The sequence below is a fragment of the Mya arenaria genome, chromosome 4 (assembly GCF_026914265.1).
Source record: "Mya arenaria isolate MELC-2E11 chromosome 4, ASM2691426v1".
Classification (NCBI taxonomy): domain Eukaryota; kingdom Metazoa; phylum Mollusca; class Bivalvia; order Myida; family Myidae; genus Mya; species Mya arenaria.
In genome coordinates this window covers 9,416,832-9,434,099 of record NC_069125.1, presented here as the reverse complement: position 1 = coordinate 9,434,099, position 17,268 = coordinate 9,416,832, and the positions used below count along the sequence as shown (strand labels likewise).

At 32.4% G+C, this 17,268-nt stretch overlaps 1 protein-coding gene across 5 annotated transcripts in view; it reads right to left on the bottom strand.

The window, feature by feature from the left end:
* LOC128233028 (rhodopsin, GQ-coupled-like) overlaps positions 1 to 17,268 on the bottom strand; it is a 50,191-nt gene that overhangs the window by 10,035 nt on the left and 22,888 nt on the right. The gene's annotated exons all lie outside the window — the stretch shown is intronic.

The window sequence follows — 17,268 nt, the reverse complement described above, 5'->3', positions numbered from 1 at the left end:
GGAATAACGAGTGGAGGTTCTGATCTATAATCAGCAAGATGTAATATAAATCCGTTGTAATTGGAAAGAGCGTCTTTAGGCCTTTCTAATTGCAAACTAAGCCCTTCAATCAACATTCTAAGAATTGCTTCCGACATTCTGATAAGAGAGGCAGTGTTCTCTCGATATTTTAATGACAACAAAAATATTTCCGCGAAGTTGTAAATTTCCAAGAAGCAAGTTTGAAAAATGAAGAAAACGTTTCATAATTGCTCCATTCTTATGTTGTTGATAACTATTACTCTTGCATATCATTTCGAATAAGTAAAATGTTAAATGTAAGAATGTCAAATAAGTGACCAACTTATTACAAGTTTGATTGAGTTCCGACTTAACTAGATCAAACTAACACTCATGATCCCTATAGAAGTAATATCTGACGAAAGCAAATGCTTATTCAAGATACATCAACATATGAACTTATTTAAACTACTTGAATATCGTTCTTCACAAGCTCCAAACATTAGCAATTTGCTTTGATCAAGTAAAGAGTTGAAATGAAACCCATTTCCTATATTTGAAAAAAATATGGTTTTTTGAATTGCTTTATTTCTTTATTTCGAAATCGTCGATCCGTTCTATACATACAAGCCAACCTAGCTCTAATGGGATTTAAGGTAACATGATTGTCACATATTGTGTTGAAGAAGGGGTGTTGAAACTTTAATGTTTCCAAAAAAAGATTTTGGATGAATTATGAGCATATTGCTAGATAAAACTTTGTGTTTTTTTTCCATGTTTTCGCATAACCTCCAGAGTGAAATATCCGTCTAATCTCTAAAATATATAAACATTGAACAAAAGTAATATAAATTACTATTTTTACATATATATTTTAAATTATGCTTTTAAGAGGACTTTAGGTACATGATATTCTCATGTTCTTCTATATAACCGCTAGAACCTTTTTTATATATTATCACAAATAAAATCAGTAATCCTCAAAAAACTTTTGTAGCATCTCATAACATACAATTTTGTTAAATAAAATCACATTTCACATGAGCAAAAACGCGCATTGTGTGGGGTCAAGCCACTGACCGCCGGACTTTTAGATAAATCGCCAGTAAATGAGTTATCATGCCAACAAGTTAATCAATTCGCAAACTGAAAACCTTACAGTATATATTTAAACCATCGTTAGTTTTTACCTCGATATTTAAGTTTTTAACACTAGACGTTCTAATAATAAAACTACGTTGCATGTTGACGCAAACAATAAAACAAAAATGTGGAAATGTGATACATCCCTTTAGAGTTCGTGGAGGTTTATAAATGAGCACAGGCTATGTATGTTTAAAATGCGTTGAACTATATTTTTAATGTAATTTCATGTGTAAGATGTGTATTCTATCCTATTAATGAATACAAAGCCAATATTATGAAACAAAACAGCTGATATCTGTCCTCAGGGAGTTCAAAAGCCCTTTGAAATAAATGATCTCTGTTTGGAAAGTTTATCAATCATTGTGCTTCACGCTGTGAAGTAGTTTGTATCTCTAGCAATACAGTTTACCTTTCGACTGCAACCAATTTAATGAACGATTGGAAACCTCCAGAGAAAACATTCATCATGCTTAAAACCTGCATTTTATTTCTGATTAAACATTTGTAAAGACTCGCCCATTATCATTATACAGTATTTGATAGTTTTTAAAACCACAATGCTCATATACCGATCGCTCAAATGAAAACAAAAAATCTAATTCCCAAGAAGCACAAACCTATACCTAAAATCAGTTGTGTTAACATTGAAACATTTGATATAAAACGGCCGATTACGTTCTCCTTACGTATCTTATTTCTATAAAAATAACTACTAACCAATACTAATATCAATAGTGGAAATACGTAATGGAAAATATATCAATCAATTGTCTAAAAATTATTATTCTGGAAACATATTATTTCCTTTCAAAACAATAAATTTAATTGAGTTGCCAATACTAGAAAAAAAAACACGTAAATAGACTGTGGTTAATAAGACTGTTTAAACACACCGAATGAATTATTTTATGATTCGGTAGATCTTAGCAAAAATGTCTTAATGCATATAATTGCATAAAATGTGTGTTTTCGGTCCGTTATCGCGGTGTATCACACTCGAGATTTTAATCATTTTGCGTGCCTTTGCAGACGGTAACGACCTCGAAAATGTGTATTAACCTTATAATGATTATTCAAAACGTGCCATTTGATAAACGGCAGTCAGATAATTTACCAACCATTTAACAAGACAATGAATTAATGAGTACGTGCCGTGACAGTTGGTTCCAGATTACCATGCATGTGAATAATCCGTTATTGATATAAATGCCAACTGAGAACTCATTGAATGGCATTATCAAATGATTTATTGTTATCATATATCCATCTTACCCTGTATTAACACAATACTCCATGGGTATATTTCACCACTTCTTCCAACTATCTCTTTGCGTCTGTCTAAAGAACACAACAAAACTGATAATGATCTGTACCCATGGCACGTTTTCCATTCTGTGTTAATTATAGAAACAAATAAAGAACGTTATTGACCCACGTTGTGCTTTTCTAACCATTTTACGAAACAGAAACACATAGCCTGCTTTAAATTCATCGCTTGCCATAAAAATATTTAAATCATTTTCTTGTTTGTGATATTTTAGGGTGGGTAATTTAATGTGTAATATGTCCATACCTTATTATTTACTTTACGTACGTACTAACGAACGTAGGAAATGACCTTTGTATGTCATTTCCTAAGGTTGAACCGCAGTTCAATTGCTATTAAATGTTTTTAAGGTGATACTTGTAAATATATTCAATGGAATTTGCCAAAATTATCGTGTACCGTTTGTTGAACGTTCAGGCAGGTATTTTCCTTGAAACCAACTCATTCCTTGTCTTCGAACTGACTCTAAGGTTCAAACAATAACCTGTTTTAAATCACTCAAAAAGCAAAATGCGTTTTGCTATGTTGAATGAGAAATCACATTTTAACGGGCTTGTTTATTATTAGAGAAAATATGAAACAGGTAACAGATTAACCACACGGGCTACATATGTGCTGGTTACTCCGGCCTGACATCGCAATGACTAGAGATTTCAAGTACATGTAGATTTTAACGTCTATAATATAATATTGAAGAAAATGAAATATACTAGAAAATGATTCGCTGGAACGATATGATTCATTTCTAATAAATCATCGTACGTTTACAAAATATACGTTAACTTTGAAAGTGTATTATGATAAAACACACAAAATACAATGGACACTAAGGGTCCAACTTAAGTAATGTGCTTGATTAATGGTAATGTATCAAGGCCCAATATACACTAAACAAAAAATATCGTACTTTACATGTCCATATACAATATTTTTCAGTTTGTGAATACATTTTAGTGTCATTGTGTTGTTATGCATAGTATGATATAATATTTTTTCTCCCACCTCAGATAAGTAGATCCAATAATTTAACCATGCTAGAAATTCTTATTTTGCCCACGGGCGAAGATAAAATGCCCGTATGAAACTCCTTTTTAATGGTCGCCACATTGTAATTATCTCCCTTGTTGAAGACTGTCGTCTGTAGCATCATGGAAACCTTGTCTTTTGGCAATATTTAGAACGCTTATTAATTATTTCTCGCTTCAAATGTCACCTTAAAACAGTTTTCACGCACCTTTCAAGAAGTAATGCTTCATTCTCCTTAGAACTATCAAAAGACCAATTTGACTATTAACATAATCTGAATCACTGCGCGCATATCCATGACAACTACGAATTAATGCATATCCATACGCAATTTTTTTTCACTAAGAACAAAAGATTTCTAGTAAAAAAATAAATCTCGTTTCTTCAAAACACCCTACGCTCGGGTCTGAATGAATCTATTATACACTCTCGGCCATGGAAGATACTTATAATCTTGTATTTGTTTTATACGAAGCATACCGCAACTAATCGAAATACATAAGGAAATAAAATTGACATTGCGGATCTGATCAATAATCTTGATCACTCTATAATATTGATTCGTAATAGCTGGACAAGGGACCTTTGGGTCTTTCTGATGGCAAACAAAACTATTCAATCCGTCTTTGCCAATCCAACACAAAGGTGTCTTCATTGCAACACATTTTTCAGGAGATACTCAGTTTTCGCGGAGGTAGCATATTCGTATAAGTAAAGAATAACCCTTTTTGTCAAATACCTTGTTCTCTGTTTTGGTGATAATAACAGTGAATAACACATAAAAATGGAAAAGGAAGCTTTGAAGCTGTCTCGCTTTGGTCAATCTAGAAATCTGCATATAATGGTGTAAAGGCTGTTGTGATTTGTTGAAGACCTACGCGATGTAATATGCTGATACATTACAAAGTAAAATAGACAATAGAGGGAAAAACTGAAGGTGAATGTAAGTGGTTAATATGTCTTGGGGATTTCAGGAAGTTGATGTGACCAAAGTATGTCAAGTGGGACTAAGTTCCGACTAATTTAGATTAAACTCACTCTCTTGTTACAAACATCAGCAATATATATCGTTAACATATACTTAGTGGAATTTATCCGGAAAGAATTTATAAGAATTATTAAATCATCACTATTCAAAACTTCCGAACTCGATAGGAGAGTTTATTCATAGGTTACCGTGATGTATGTATACGTAGCATATAAACGGGAAAATGTTTTGTTAATGAGACGTAATTTTCTGAGGCGCAATGATAAAATATATGTCATAAAAAAACTGAGAAGATCATAACAGACAACGAGACAATATATAGGATTCAGAATTACCCCTCCGGCTTCAAATAGCGAAATAGCGCATAGATTATTTTTAAGATCTTGGACCGCATATTTAAAGCCTCTTAGTTAAATATATTCACTTAAAATCAAAATATCCTCTTTCGTAATTTGAAATTAAAGAAACCTTAAAATGATTTTTACACTTAAAAATACGAAAAAAGAGAGAAAATGATAAACATATATACATGAGAATAATTTGATGAAACAAAGAGGGTAATTTTAATAATAGTTTCAAAAAATATGTAATTTTCAACAAGATGCTCTATGAAAACGGCCCCTATATTTTTCCTGTATAAAACTTTTCAGTTAAGAACTTAAGAATAACCGTGATATTTTTTGAGGGGAACAACAAATGCATTAGGGATGTGCATGCTACAAACTTAATGACGATACATGAAATACAAGAACTAGTTTACTCCCACAATCGTTCCTTGGATGAAATTACTAAAAACTGGTGTCGGGTGCAAATTAAAAAAAATCCATACTACGCGCTGAAATTTGATTTCGGGAATTACATTTTCGACAGTTAGCGTATAAATGTAATTATCAGTACTACAGGAATAAAATTAATGAAAACATACTGTATTGTAAATTATGTTTGTTTCAAAGGCACACGAATTAAGAGACGATGATGGTTTTAAAAGTGCATCAATCTAGAATGTTCCCAACATATCAGAAGCCATAGGGAATCCAGAAGACATCGTAGGAATTACTTGGAATGAAATATGGTTCCTTCAGTAGAATTTCAGTCAACAAAATGTCAAACTTCTTCTGCTCACTCGTCTGTATTACATTTTATGTCGGATGTCAAGATAGGAAAAATAGATGCTAGAGACTGAGTTCTATAGAAATGTAGTTGCATTGTTGGTTTTCTCTAAAGGTGAAGCATAATATCGATACTAGTCGTACACGTGTTTCACGGATAATCAGGTCAAAAATAAAGAATACTGTAAATAAACGGCTTCCCGTTTACCATCTCTTATTTCTCATGTGTCAGAATTTACAATACAATTTGCAACTTTTATCTTGTGTATACAGCATTTTCTGGGAAACATTGATTCATCACGTTCATCTGTCATTTAGTCAAGAACTTTCTTCCTACTATTGTCTAAGGGTATTGCCTTGGACAGTAAAGCATGTATATGTTGCCTATATTCCGGTATAATTGGCACATGCCATACTAAAATATGCAATTTCAAAGTTTAGAAGTTTACTAATTGCAATGTTAAAGTCGCGTCAATTTAAGTCATCTACCTTCCGAACGGGGTAAGTTTCAGGAGCATAAAGAGACGTTCATTGATAGATTTGACAAAACTGCTATCTTTAACTAAAGTCTGAGGCATTTGTGTGTGTCATTTTGGAGTTCCATTAACTACAACTGAAACTGACAAGTATCCTCTATTTCAGCGATATTTGAAAATGAATAAGTGATATTTCAAACTCATTTTCCCGAAAATCGTCAATAATGTCGCTTTAGGAATATCTGTTTCTAAATAGTAAAGGTCAACAAAAAGTTCCATATGAATTCATTTGCCATGTGATCTGTTAATTTTATGCAACATCTAACAGACTGAAACTAATCAGTAAACATGATATGGACATTGGATGCCAAGAGTGAAGCTTCTGATCTTTTTCATGGATCCGTTTTATTGAACATAGCATCTCTGGGTCTTACTAATTTAGGAATAAGTCCTTTGACTCTTCGTCTCACTCAAATTTGAATGGTTACATTCATCATAGTGATAAGACAGGCAGCTTGAGCAGTAGCATCGTAAACTGTTTTCTTTTAACGCCGATTTGATTATCTCTCGTCGTTTGTTCTTATAAAATATAGTACGTCTTTTCAGATAGTTTTTAAAAGCCTCTAGTGCTTTGTTATGCTTAATCTCTATTCAGGTATCACCATAGGTTTCAGTTTTTTCAGTGCTCTCTCAGAATTTAAAGGGCATTCGATTGCAATTTGTTAGCACTGTAAACCTCGTTGTTTGTGAAAGGCTAAATGGGTTTGCAACAATTCAATTAAAGAATAATGGCTGGAATAATTTCTTGTCTTTTGTATTGCTTAATTTCTATCCAGGTATAACAGTGTTTTACAGATTTACCGTGCTCCCTCTCAGGGTTTGAATGAGTTCGATTGTCTTTAGTTTATAGAGTGAAACTCATTATTTGTATGCCAAATGGGTTTGCAACGTATCAGATGACGAAAAATGGCTTTTGCACAGGTTATTCCGAAATTTATATGTTATACTATTTTAAGTTTTACATTAAGGTCAATGATCTTTGTTTTGCGCGTATCCCTTGATTAATTCATAGTAGGATACAATTGATGGGTTTCACCTTGACATATGTCGTTACGTTTAAGCAGATATATATGGAAAATATTATCGGCAATTGTAATTAAATCAGTGGTCTGTCACTGAAGTGCGAGAAATAAATATGTTAACAGAGCACCAGTATGCATCTCCCCAGAATATCGTCAACACATTAGACACATTCATAGCACACTATGTGCGAAGAACAACATTTGGAATAAAATATGAGACTTCAATAACCATCATAAACTGTCCAACTACAAATAGGTGTTGTCATAATTAAGCTATAAATAACGTAAGGTATTTAAATCGGAGGTTTTGCAGCACGAGAAATGAATGATGTTAAAGGGGTTTCAATTTTGACTTTTTTCAGCACATTAGAAATATTTGCATATCAAAACGATATGAGGTTTTAGTATGAGTTTAGTATTTGAAATCTAAGAGTAACACTGACAAAATCCCAGTGTGTGTATACCACGTGATAAATTGCGTCATAAAGGCTACGTCGGAAGGCCATATCTTGATTTGAAAAAATACCTCAAACAAAGATAACAGTGTACGCCGCTAATAGAGCCCTACCATTGGTCTTTTAGCAGAGTTTGGTTGAGAGTTTAGTTTCTTTAAACACTTCGACAAACCTTTTCATAACACGGCCGTCTGACGGAGCACTGTCAAAACATGATTTTGGAAACAGGTTTGTCGAAGTGTTTGATGAAACTAATCACCTTATAAAACTCCGGCAATAAAACGAAGGCATGGCTCTTTAAGCGGCATAGACTACCCTTTTTTTCATTTAAAATGATGTTGTAAAAGAAAAGTTATCTTTGAATTCAGTCTTCATTTTAAGCAAAATGTTGCCTTCCGATGTAGCAAATATGACGTAATTTATCACGTGGTTTTATTATTTTATGGTTGCTTTTTTCTCTTTGGTTAAACGTCTGTTTCCCACCAGGATCGGAGCGATAAGAAAGTGTTGATAATATGAACATAAAAGCTGGTCTCCGCTTTAAAGAAGAGCATGCGTAAGGCCGTTATTTCTGTGTGGGTAACATACCTGGATTTAACGTTTTGCGGATAAGCAATATTCGACTCTACTACTTATAAAAAAGGATAACATTTTCAATAGGCAAAAGCAATTAAATAATCTTAAAATAGTGGTTGTCTACTTTTTTTACATTTTCTTGAAGGAAACTCCTACTGTAATGTAAAATTAAGATACTAATATCCAACGAAGAATTTCGATGAAATTAAGAAGCTGCCTTTTTGCACATCGCTTAAATATGTCTTCATGGTCTTTTACATCTGAGTGTGTCGTTTACCGTAATATGTTTCAAAATTCCGAAATACTTATTTGGCAATATTCTTTTTATAATTAACCTTTTTGATATTTATATTATACATATAAAGTTCGCTTTCTATTTTTATGTCTATTTAACTGATAACGTATCGTTTATATTCATTTGAACAGCAAATGTTTAGCAATACATTTGTGATGACCTTCATAAAATGTCGTTAATTCTATAAATAGACTAAAACTAGACGTTCTTTTAGTAAACATAAGAGGTATGCCGTCTGCAGAGTTTATAATCTAGAAATACCTCGGAACATAACAATCCTTTGAACATCATTGTAAGAATAGCAGAATTTGGAAAAGAATAAGACACATACGTGATTTGATTACATCAGGAACTAAATGGATTCTTTACTAGAACATAAAGTACTCCATGTACAGTGAACAAGGCTGTATAACGTAGAAATCAGTGTTTAAGAGTATATTCATGTTTCGACTGTGTTCAAGTATAAAACAATACAGCTGATCATCAGTGCTCAAGATGTACAAAGGCCCTTAGAAAACAATAAGCATTAAGTGGGAAGACAATCAATCATTTTGCTACTAAACCTTGTTAAGTATCTTTTAATTGCAATAGTTTTTATTGTTATCTATTTATAACAACAAAACAAATTCACCAGAGAAATATCGGTTATACTACTAAAGCTTCAATCTCAAGGTTTTGGAAACCTGAGGAAAAATAATAACTCCTGCTAAAACGTTCGTTCTATTTCTTAAAAAACACACATACAGACTCGGTTTATATTATCTTTAAATTACGCCTCAATGTTAACTGCCCTTTAATTACAAATACAAAAACAGTTACCACGCTAAATCGATATAGGTAGTTTATGCACAGAATTCTAATGTTGAAAACTATTCGCCAATAACAAACAGGACATGGTCTAAACGCCAAACAAACTAAGAAGGAACGCCAAACAAACGAAGAAGGAACGTCAAACAAACAAAGAAGGAAGGCCAAACAAACGAAGAAGGAACGCCAAACAAACGAAGAAGGAACGCCAAACAAACGGAGAAGGAACGCCAAACAAACAGGACATGGTCTAAACGCCAAACAAACGAAGAAGGAACGCCAAACAAACGAAGAAGGAACGCCAAACAAACGAAGAAGGAACGCATTAGACAACACACACAGAGAAAACCCCAATGAGCTATGTGTTTTTGTTTATGAGTATGTATAATATGTTTATTGTATTGCCTTTTTTTCCTCTAAGACGTTCTCATTCCTATTTTGTAATAGTTAGTTTGTTTGACTGGATGTTTGACTAATTACATTGAAACTTAAGTACCTTTATGGTACAGTCGGGCAATGGAAACCGGCTTTCATGGGCTAGCGATTGGCTAGTAGTAATCTTAATTATCATACTAGTCCACTATTGCATGTTACATCATGGTGCTCAATAATATATGATATCCTCATTCCCGGTTATTGATCGATAACCAGGTATAATCAGTTTCCAACAATACTGCACATTTTCTCCTTACCATATAATCTAATAGTCCATTAAGTTTGAGAATACCAGTTAACCAGAGTGGAAAGTGTCTAAATGCATTAGTGTCAGTAAAAGATATTTACAAAAAAATGTTTCCTCACACTAATACATTGGTCTAATTCCTTGAAAAGTTTCTGAGAACTCTTACTTGATTTTCTGCTGGTAGTACCTGTGCGTTGGATAAAAGATAAAGATAATTGAAATAGAATTTAATGTCTGTGCAAAGAACAAAACACTAACTGTTCAGCCGGGAAAGCGTCTATTAAGACCATACTAAATTACTTGGCAAAAAGACATGCGCCTCTTTATTGATATAAAGAATTCATCAATGTTTTAAAAAAAATATTGATTACCATGGATTGTCTATGTATATGCTGTTAGAACATGAACCAAACAATGCAAATACATTGAAACAAATACCAAATCAAGATTTAAAACTAATTGGGTTTTTTATCAAATATACGAATTGTAATACCGTCTTCCTATGCCTTTCGAATTCCGCTTCCTTGTAGGTTATTTTTTATTTGCAAAAAAATCTAAATAGAAGTCCAATTCGCTGTAAGCAAATAAGAGTTTCAAAAATGTCTAGTAACGTAACTCTTAAATTACTTATTTCACGAACTGACTAGGTAAACATCAGAATAAAAGAAAAAAAATCAACAAGAATAGATTGTGAGTTGGCGAATGAACAAAATTAGTATTGCTATAAGTGATTTGCTATTCTAATGTTTATCATTCCCAACTGAACTCAATTTGACTGTTTATCATGACAATCCGACAAATTCATTGCGTTTCAAAATCAATGATCAATTATGCATTGCTATTGATTAAACTCCAAGTGTATTTTGAATATTATTGTATGAGAAATGATTCTAACAAGAAATAAGAAGGAGAGATTATCTCGAATTTGCTCAGTTATAACAGAATACTGATACATATAACAAGTAAGAATAAGATTTTCATTATTGAAATTTATTTATTTGAAAACGTTTTGTGAAAAACCCCAATGGAATTTCCATTTTAAAACTATATATTACTTGAAAGCGCACAATGTAGTTTGATGCAGGTTTTAATGCAATATCAGGTTTTACTCATTTGACATTAATGATAAAATAAAACAACCAAACATATGATTTAGATTCAGATAAATAATATTAGAGATATGTTGGCGCTTTTTTAACTGGGGAATTGATGGCTACGTAGCTATTAATTTAAACAACATAGTTATAAAGGTTATCATTTTTTATCCGTAACTTAATGGTTTTTTTGTGGTTTTAATCATTTTAATCAAACCAGTTTAACATGAAAATGCATTACAATTTAAAAACAAATAAAATATGTTCGCATCAACCTATATTGTGCGCCTTTAATTGCCGAGAACTTGAAATGGGCGTTGTTAATCAAATAAAACTAATTTATGAGAGGAACTGCCCTTACTATTTAAAAGCATCGGTAGCCATGGGTAACCATAGATATCCATCGGTAAGGTTTTTTTTTTTTCAAAATATCCTCATTGCAAAATAACTTTTCTTTAACTGCCACTTGAATAATGTAAGTCAAAAGGATTTTTTAGAATTCGACACTGGCGATGAATAAACAAAAATCTGTCTTTATAGGTGTAACCAGAATAACATGCATTGGAATAAACAGCAAGCTTTTATAATACAAATGCCAAAGAAAATGTCAAAAACAACTGATTGTTATCATATATCCATCTTACCCTGTATCAGCATAATACTCCAAGGGTATATTTCACCACTTCCTTCAACTATCTGTTTGCGTCTGTCTACATAACAGTGCACACCTGATACTGATCTGTTTGACTGGGAAGTGATGCTTACTACGTTTATTCTAGACATGAATAAGAAACGGTATCGGACTTTCACGTTTATATGATCTTGTAACAGTTTGTTTCCCATTTTACGATAATGAATTTCATATTTTGTTCGCTAACGGGAGATTTAAATTTATCTCTGGCCATAAATATTCTTGTCAGTTTATTTTTACTTTAACGACTTGCTTGTATAATTATATATATCAGCGTCGTATCAGTGTTTAGATTTGTATCATGCAACAATAATTTATAAACACGTCTTGAAGGGCCTTCCACGGGGCAGAAGTGTAGTTTAGGAGTACAACGTACATGCTTTGTTGCATGTTATGGGCAATAAGTAGTCAATATTAATACGATTTGGTGACAAAATGCCCAAGATTACAAAATTAGCATTATAATGTGTATTCCTGATGATATATTTTCAGATAAGAAAAACTATTGAATAAAATAATAAAAATAGTGGTTACAAAAAACTGAAAATATCCTTCAAAATTAGTTGCAATCACCACAACGGCACCAACACTATATTAATGCGAAAAGCTACAGAAACTAGCTCAGTAGCAAAAAGTATTCATTTTGCATAAAGACTTCTCCAAAACAGACAACTTCAAATGCATTTTAATTGAATATCTGATTAAATCTTATTCCATGTAGTCAACGTATAATCAGACCTACACTTGTTGCAACGGATGCATATATTACGCTTGCATAATGTTGAACTTCAATAGTAAATTGATTTATGTTTAGCATTTTTCGTTTGTTTTGAGTCTCCTAATGTCTTTTGGACTGTGAAAGGTCATTAAACGATTACAAGAGCACACGTGTGGAAAGAAAATAGGAGTTAAAGAAAAAGGTCCTTTCGTTCGTTCTTAAACATGGAGGTACGACCTTACCTTTGACATCTATTTCCACTAAACAAACATTGCATAAATTCCATAGGGCTCTGTCCAATACAGCTTACCCAGGGCAAATAACTGGGCCAATATGAAATCTCTTTATTTATAAAATTATAATATAACTGAACTTAACAGCTGCAGCATATACTCAATTGTAAAATATATAATTTCAATCATTGTTTTTTAAGATTCTATGATTTAGTCGTTTTAGGATTGCTTTTTAATCTCTAGTTATACGTCTGGTAGTAACAAGGAGGAAAATACGAACATATAAATCCATTTTAGTTTCAAAAGCAACAAATGCGTGCGATCGATTCTTCAATGTAGGTCACACAATAAAGTTTTTGCAATCAGACAAATTCGTTGTGTTTCAAAATCAATGATTAATTATGCATTGCAATACAGTGTTGACGGTATATAATATTCGACTACGGTAGCTCATATTCTTGAGACAAAGGCCATTTCTTAAAAAAAAATGAAATAGAGGTTGTCCGTTTTCTCAAGGATCCTCTCATGAAATGTGAAATAATGAAGGCCACTGGAAATTTCCGATGCATTTGAGACAATGCCATTTCCCAGACGTAATAAATTTAGCGGCCTATCGCTATGCTTTTCAAAATACGATGTTATGTAAGAGGTATTTTTAATATTTTAACAGAAACAAAGACATATCACCATGATATGTATTCATAACCGATAACATCAGATCTTGTACCATTTAACACAAAACTATTAACTTGAGGTTTATTCACAAACTGCTTATCTTCAAACCACTTTGGGTAATACTTTTAGGCGATATTTATATCATTCACATCTCACCATCATATATTATAGCACCTTCTATAATTAAATTTTGCTATATAGCATTTGTTATCACCCTCATAAAATACTAAAAATAGAATGTTTAATGATAAACATTAGTGGCATGTCATCAAACAACAATAATGTGGAAATGCAATGAACCCCCGAAGAGTTGTATACAGTTTATAATCTAGAACGTGTTCAGCAAATTAGAATCCTTAGATCATATATATGAAAATAATAGAACTTAAAACAGAACATGATACACGCATTATCATTTTAGCTGACTAGATCCAAGTACATCTAGAATAAAAACCACCCTTAAGCTGAATGTACAAATAACTGTGTAACGGACCGTCGGAATCGATTTAGTGATATTTAAAGTTTGAATTGTGTAATTTGTCACTCTTATAATTAGAAAAAAAACAGGTGATCATCCGCGCTCAAATACTTCAAAGGCACTTTGAAAACAATAACCATTGTTTTGAAAACTCATCAATCATTTTGCTACCACAAAATGTTAAGTAGTTTGTATCTATAGCAACATGAACGCTAAATTATGCTTAAACATTATCTTTTTTTCTGATGCAACACTCGTACAGACACGGTCTATGTAATATATTTAATATTCCTCACATATAGTGCCTTCAAATTGCAAAATATTTGCCAAGCGGTCGTTAAACGATCAAGGCGGCTTTATTGCGCAATGAATTCTGATAACGCAAATAGAAACTAAACAAACAAACCCATTAACTTTAGACCTTTATGTGAAAGTATTTAATGGCACAATACTCATAAAACGAACGCTTGACCGACAAAGAAGTAACACATAACAAATACACACAATGAACACTTTCAGCTTTTGTGATCAAACTTAAACGCCACGTAGGAAATATTTAAGGGAAAACTACATTTCAATTGTGTTATTAACTGCTCATAACTGCGATGTCCGTGTGTAACTATTAGATAATAATTCATGCTCTTATTATTGGTATACCATTGTAAACATAGGAAAGGTTCATTATGGAGCAGCCGTAAGTAACTGGTTTTTGATCTTCAAAGCTCAAATTTATCTGTCATTTAACAGTTCAACAAGCTGTAAACTTATATCGGAATCAACAATAAACTGCAAACAATAAAATGTATTCAGACAAATAAAAAACATCAGCTCGTAAAACAGTTAACTGTTTCAACGACAAAATACATACCACAACAAACCGACCCAACGGTATACAACACGACACGAATAAAAACCAATGATAAGAAAGTTTAGTACTTCCCTACCAAGGCTTTTTGGATTCTCGATTTTAATAGAAATGAAAATAAAAAATGAAACCTATAAACAAATCGCCATTCAAACAACAATAGTAATATAAAAAATGTTCTCGCTTATATTTTGCTTATAAAAAAAATGTAAAATAATTTCAGAGTAACCACTTAATATGATGAAAACCACATAAAAAGACTTGCCATTAGGCAAAAACCCTGTTAATAGTCAAAATGCAGAAACCAAAACGACAAATAAACTAAAAAGTATAAACAGAGACATCTCTTCAAAACCGCTTTGCCGATAAATGATGGGATAATCACCTCCAAACATTTGACGAGTTTACTGATTCTAAACCCGACTATCCCGGAAATAGGCGTCAAACACATACTACTCTAAAACAAAATAATGGTATCTGCAAAATGTCAGAAGTTAGCAGAAACATACAAATTATATAAGATATAAGATATATAATGTCATTAAGCAAGATTCATTAAGCTCTCAAACCTATCCACTTTTAAAATCATTCATATAAGTGCTTATTATCACCCATTCTAACATGAGTGCAGTTTTCTCCTTACCATATAATTTAATAATCCATTGATCTTCCGTTTACCGTTGAAACGATTTATCCAAGGAAATATTCTTTTCAATAACAAATTGGTCTCATTCTTGGAAAAAGTCTCTTAGGAATATCCTTAACGGTGTTCGAGTTGTTTAAGTTTGATAGATAACAGAGACATATATTTGAAATTTATCACAATTTCTATTCGCAGAACAATACAGTTACCATTGAAACGGTATAAATTTCCATTTAAACATGAACGAACAGAAACATTGCACCACCATCTTACTCTAGATCTTGTCTTAAGGAATCTTTTAACTCCTACACAAACGCTCAAAATAGATTAATATATCATTGACTTACGTAAAGCCTGAGATATAAACTCAACATTTATGGCAAAACAAACAAAATTTGGTATTAAAACTGCAATTTGAATAATGAAGGACCACGATTGCCCATGCCCATGCAGTGTCAAAAGATTTACACTGTAAGGATGAAAACAGTAAGTTATGAAGTTCCCGATTCATTAGTTATTCATATTCTCAGTAATGCCTTTTTGTAGGTTAATTATGTTAGAATCTGAAAGAAGTTAAAACCATTCATTGTAATTTTGCAAACACGATACGACAGGTATTTGCATATTGATTTGCATTAATATTTTTGTTTAATTTCTAGTTGTTTATTAAAAAGTTCAATTTGTATTTTCGAGGTCAATTAAACTGCAGAATATGTCGATACTGCTTTAAACGGGTCCTAATTGTGTTTTAATCAGCAGTTTCATTAAGGTTTGAAATTTACGAATTAACTAAGTATTTTTACTACAAAAATACAAATATATAAACAACCGGCCAAATGATGCTTGCGGAGTAAGAAATAATAGTTAGTTGATATAAAAAAAATTCTCATGAGGTAATATAGTGATTACTTCGCGACAGACACATTTTTAAAAGCTTTTCAAGAAAATGAAAAAATGGGTATAAGAGTGAGAAATTGGTTAATCTTGGGACAAGTGTGAGATTGATTCGTATGAAGCCAAGTTTACTGACCGTTACAATGCTTAACATTTGATGATAACGATTTTAGTATTTATTTCGTCTGTGTATGTTGTCTTGTTTTGTGTCTCATCCCTGATATAGTGTCTTGCACCCCGCCCCCGCCAACCCTCTCATATCCGGTAAAGTGTCTCGCACCCCTCAACCCTCTCATCCCCTGTATAGTGACTCGCATCCCTCAACCCTCTCAACCATGGTAATGGGTCTCGTTCTCTCAACCCTTTTATTCAAGATATGGGGCCTTTCCGGAACCGGTATTATGTCCCGTCCCTACACCCACACCCCTCCCATCTGCTGTTGCTCTGACTTTGATTCTTCTGCCTTTGACTCGCCCATATTAGTTTTGATTGTTTGGCTTCTCTTTGTAGTTGCAATTGTATTTTTGATATTAAAAAGTTTATATTTGGCTACTAGACTCTTATTTGCATCTTTTAACAAATATAAATACTTATCTTGCCCACGAGCAAATTTCAAGGAGTACCCGTACCAGGTAAAAACATAAATTAAAATACATTTTTGCTATATATTTTGTAAAAGAGTTAAGATAAAAACCATCTACCATAGCTGCTCGTGTAAGATCCAACCCTAAAGCAGGTAAGTCTACAGAAACTCCGTAAACATCGTTTCCGCAAAACACCCTTCGCTTGACCATGGAATATACGTATTTTAACTTTAAATATTAAGGATAAATATTGGAATAAATGGAAAATATATGTCAACCTGTTTATTTAGCATAATAAGTAGTCATAACATTATATGTTTAGCATACAGAATACCATTAATTATCTTTGATATACAATACTACATTACAGCATGTTTATATGGTTATATATGTGAATTGTTATGGTTATATATGTGAATTGTTA